Source organism: Octopus bimaculoides, chromosome 12 (genome assembly GCF_001194135.2).
Source record: "Octopus bimaculoides isolate UCB-OBI-ISO-001 chromosome 12, ASM119413v2, whole genome shotgun sequence".
In the NCBI taxonomy this organism is placed as follows: domain Eukaryota; kingdom Metazoa; phylum Mollusca; class Cephalopoda; order Octopoda; family Octopodidae; genus Octopus; species Octopus bimaculoides.
In genome coordinates, this window is record NC_068992.1 from 41814357 (window position 1) to 41819954 (window position 5598).

Sequence of the window (5598 nt, forward strand, 5' to 3'; positions counted from 1 at the left end):
ATATATATATATATATATATATATACATGTATATATGTATGTATGTATCAATGATACATACATTCTCACTAATATAATAGCAGAGTTATAAAAAACACCTACGTTCGTATCAAATTTTATGAAATATCTTCTAGAAATATCTGTCGAAAACATAATATATATTTTTGTCTGATTTTTCTATGGTTTCATTAATCAGCGGTTTATCTTCAAGAATACGTCTTGACATGCTAACTGCAAGGCTGTAATATAAGAAACCATGAAAAGACAACAATTCCTACGAAAATAAAATACAAGACACACACACACTCAGACATACACATGTGCATGCACACTCGGATATAAAGAGTATGAGAGAGAGAAAGAAAATAAATCAGCAATAATGAAAAAAGAGAAAGGAACAAAAGAAACGAAAGCAAATTTATGTGTTTTAAGTGGGATGGAGGAAAAAATATGTATGAAATTTCTAAAATATACGATGAAAGAAAACAATTCGTGCTAGGGAATATCAAAATAAATGTAAATATAATGAAATGATGAGAAGAGATATATAAGTAGAATAAAATGACAATGAGAAATATGCCAGAAACATAAGTAGGGAAGGAGTATTGGAAAGGGAAGACCAAAGGATGTGAAGAATTATGTAAAGATGATTTTAATATTCAGACTGAGAGTAAAATATGTTGAGCGGGGTAAATTTTCTCTGAAACGAATCAAAGAAAACAAACATTGTATTTTGAATATATTATTGGTTCTAATTTAGCCACGTGATCGGAATTTTTGAAGGATGTGGTTCTGCCAGTGTCATAGACCTCAGTTTTAACTAACACTATAAACAGAAAGGGAAACATCAGGAAAAACACAATCCAATTTGGTTGTAAGTAAACAACTGGGGTTATTATTGTTAATAACATAGGACAATAACTTCAGTTTTTGGGGGTTGAAATATTGTGGATCCTATCAATCAGAGTTTTTAAATGGTGTTATTTTATTTAGTATGGAGCAATTTTGAATCAAATATGTTATGGACTATACCGACGAGAGATTTGAACGGATTCGAATTCAAAAAGTGAAGAGCCGGAACGATCAACGTGAAGCATTCAATCCGCATCCCGATGATTCAAAGAATCGATTTACTTAATGATGGATGTATACTATTCACTTATACTTTTATCCCTTTATATGTTTCAGCTCAATGAGACTACGGTCATGTTGGAGTACTATCAGTGTCATCACCTTTTCAGCGGCCATTGTAATGCGATTTGCCTTTGGCGAAGGAGGGAGTTTGACAAAGCTGCCGTCTTTTAAGTTTTTTGCCGTGTTGTAGTTTCATCTGGGACTTTGGACATCAGGAGATGAACTCGTTTCTTGAAAACATCTACCACTACTCCATGGAGATCCATCAGATATTTTGGCCAGGTATTGAATAGCTGTGGGTCCTTGAATCCCTGGATATATATATTTGGAATAAATCACAACCCATCAGATAGTGATTATTGACATCAAATATAATATGATATTTCTTTCTAACTTCTTTAACAGTCACATATATGTTCTTCTCAGCATTTATGTCTCACGACAATAAATTACATAGCCGTGTTTCTTTTAAAATATCTCACCAATCTGCATAACTTTGATTCATCGTAAACCACAGTCAATTTCTTTTAAAATAGGATACCTGAATAATTGTTGGCCCGGGTTATTAAATAGAGTCCGTTTGACACTCATACATACGCACACAAAGTTATACACTATCATTTGCTATTCTATTATATGGATTTCCATTTCAAAGCTTCCTAGCATAATTTTTTGGATATCATGTAATGAGTTATAAAATATACTGATCCATATCCAATGAACCTTATATTTTACAGCTTGGTTAGCAAAACAGCAATTCCGTTAAATAATAACAGTCAAAAGTGAATTCTACATAGGTACGAGGGGGTACTTAATAGTTCCTGCTTTAAGGGTGTTGCGAGAGATCTGGTTAGATGCCCAAATTGCTGAGTTCTTTGATAGGGCTGAGAAAAACAGAAGGATAGCTCTGATAAGTGTGTGAATTTAAGATGGGAATATGTTCAATAAAATTATAATCAACTGATGCTCCTGTATTTTCTTTTACCCAAATCCAGCAGCTTTTCAGGTTATCCGTTGGTTATTAGTTCAACAAAGGTTGTCTTCACATCGAGTTGACTCCATGGTCGTTGGTCGAAGATGACGATGTAGGCGACGGTAGATGCTGGTAATGACGTGCAGCAGATAGGCGTCTCCAACTGTGTTCGTGTTTTTGTTCAACAGAGATGATATACACTAACACTCGCTTTAGGATTATAAGGTTTTATTGTAGTGTGGGTTACACATGAATTGCTTTGCATAGAGTTCTGTACAGAGATGTGTAGTGTTTGATAGAATTGTTTCAAGATAGCTTGAAATAATGACATTGAGTTTGGTCTATACTACTAGTGCACGTGGAAGAAGAATGTTCTTGTGTGAGAGTGGTCAGCGTTAGTGCGATAAAACAAAACAGCATGCCGGCAGTCCTTCAGAAAAGCGAAACAAGGACCTGAAAGGAACTAGATTGAACAATGGCGGCAGCCACATTATATACAATCGGACGTAGCAGAGAACGCCTGTTCGAGAGAAAGCCTGTTAATTCAACCAATTACAGACTGAGTAGAGTTGTAAACTGACAGTGTCGTTTGAACCCTCTCTGTGATCGAAAAATGCATGTTTGAACACATGCTAATACAGACATGCTATAGTCTTACGTTCAGTAGCGGTGCTAATGAAGACGTTAAGCCTTGATTTAATATGTTAAACTTATCTTTATTAATGAATATCGAATTATAAATAGATATATACAAGATTTACACAGACATAAGAGCAAGAACTTGTGACCCGCTCACGGACTGTTTTCTTAGGAAATATTTGCCCACTGCACTAAAAAGTTTCCCCACCTCTGCCCTAGAACATACGAGGAGGTGATGAAACGTTGTACGATGTGTAAGTTATTAACGGAAAACCTAAATTCATTGCAACAGTACATATCCTATTGTTGATTCCCTTGTACTCCACTTTTTATGATATATATTATGTGTGTTGTTTCACCAAGTTCTCTTCCTGCTTTCGCTAATTGTTTTCAACTTTTACTTATAAGTGACTCATTTTACAAACCTCCCTTTAACAAAACTATGTTTGATTGTGAGAATATTAATGTAGGAATTCTTAGTAGATTAACTAACTAAAACTGGTTTTCTTTCCACTAACTCTATTCGTACAACTCGAATAATATATATTGCAAACAGCGCTTGCATATGGTCGAATTAGATTAAATTAGATTGATTAATTTTGAGGAATAACTAATTCAAACAAGTAAACGCATTCGAGATTGCAGCAGTGTGCACACCTTGACAAGAACCATCAGAGGTCTCACAACAGAATTTGTATCAGCTTCTAATATTTATTGATACATCCAAAATGTGCAATAAAACTGAATATAGAAATGTTTGCCAGGCTCATTTTTGTGAAATATACTGATCCGTATCTAATGACCTTTATATTTTACAGATTGGTTAGTAGGACAGCTATTCCTATGAATAATAATATCCCAAAGCGAATCATACATACGTACAAGGTGTTACTGAAAAGTTCCTGACTGTAAGGATGCCGGAAAGGTCTGGTTTGAGGCCCATACTTCCGCGTTCCTGTGAAGGCCTTAGAAAATCTGAAGGACCGCTGCAATAAGTACGTGAATCTGAAAGAGGAATATGTTGAATAAAATCATAATGAACTGATCTTCTTGTATTTTACTTTACCCAAAGCGTGGTATATTTCAGCATATATTTCTGTTTGTTACTGCGTCTGTATGTATCCTCCATCACTACTTGACGACATGTGTTGGTGTGTTGATGTCCCTGTAACATAGCGGTTCGGAAAAAGAGAATGATATTATAAGTAAAAGGCTTTTAAAAAACAATTACTGGGTTCGATTCATTCGATTAAAATATCCTTTACCTTTCATCTTCCGGGATCGATGAAATAAGTAACAGTTAAGCACTGGGGTGTATAGCATCGACTTACGTCCGCCCTCACAATTTCTCGCTTTCAAGTAACATTTGAAACCCACCTTTTGTATGGATTTATATACTGACATCAGAGAGAACAAAACTGTCTTTCTGCAATTGCTTTGAAATATAAGTGATGTGGAAATACAATCTATAATCATTAAAAATTTACATTCTGTTATTTATACATGCATTTGACTTCAAAATACTTAATGGAAAACGCTGCCATTTAAGAGATAATTACTAAAATAGGCGTGATTAACATTGTAAGTAATACGACTTCAATATCATCGATCGAATAATATAAAAAAGATGGTGATATCATCGCAGCTGTCACAGAAAAGAGATTCGCTGTCAGTCACTACTTTTGCTTATAACTACTTTTAAAATAAAATCATTGAATTGACAGCATGAAACCAGAAGATATACAAACTAGAATATGTGCATATACAGGGCCGTTATAAAGTATTTGTGCATATATAAATTTGAAAGCGTTAGTTGTAGACACGAGAAAAATAATGTGAAAATTCTTTCAAAGAATTTATAAAATATTACAGATTCATATTCGAGTTGTTAGCTTTCGTTCAACATTAACAGGTTTACATATAACACCCCATGGGCAGTTTTGAAACCGATACATAACTCAATTATCCGTTAAATCATGTATTATTTTAATTGCCCTAGCACTGTCATATAGGTATACAATTAAAGGGGGTATATTTTTGCATACACCACGAAATATAGTGGATGTAAAGAATGTCTGTTTTTCTTTTTTTTTTTTTCCTTTAAAAAAAGGAAGTAATTTTGCTTTGCTTCGTGGCTGTAAACTAGTTATCTCAGGCTTCTAAAATCCATTTCAGAATAATTGCGTGGTACGTGTATATATAGGAGGCTACAAAGGATTATGATAATATTATAATAGGGGTGCAAGAATTCATATAATACTAGAATTCATTGAAACTATTAAAATCTTTATCACTATTTTTAGTATTTTTATCTTCACTATTTTTTTTTATAATGCATTTATTATTTGCAGGCAATGAAATACGTTTTGTGCTCGGGATTTGCTTTCCATTGCTGTATACCTACTTCTGCAGCCCGTTGTATGTGTGTGTATATATATACATACATACACATATACATATAAGGTCCATAAATTCTGTGTGAGATGGGTGTCAAGAGCGTACCAAAGCCCCAAATCGCAGTTGTGTGAAGATATGTCAAAATTTATTCCACCGACGCAACGATGAAAATGAGCCGTTTCGAAGAGAATAGTGACAGGGTAAGAGGTCTCAGCCTATTGTTTTGGGCCAGAATCCAAAGAACAGAGTATGGAGTGGAAATATCAGCCAGCGAAATAGACATATATATATATACACGCACACACACACACACACACATATATACACACATACACACATATATATATATATAGGTGCAGGAGTGGATGTGTGGTAAGAAGCTTGCTTCCCAGCCACATAGTTTCAGGTTCAATTTCACTGTGTGGCACATTGGGCAGGTATCTTCTACTATAGCT

At 34.4% G+C, this 5598-nt stretch overlaps 1 long non-coding RNA gene across 1 annotated transcript; it reads right to left on the reverse strand.

The window, feature by feature from the left end:
* Nucleotides 1–108: 108 nt before the first annotated feature.
* LOC128249174 (uncharacterized) lies at nt 109–4101 on the reverse strand. Its single transcript, XR_008265270.1, has 3 exons — nt 4012–4101; nt 3629–3911; nt 109–239 (listed from the first exon to the last, which is right to left on the reverse strand). It is a non-coding gene; the product is annotated as an uncharacterized LOC128249174 (long non-coding RNA).
* Between the last annotated feature and the right edge of the window lie 1497 nt (nt 4102–5598).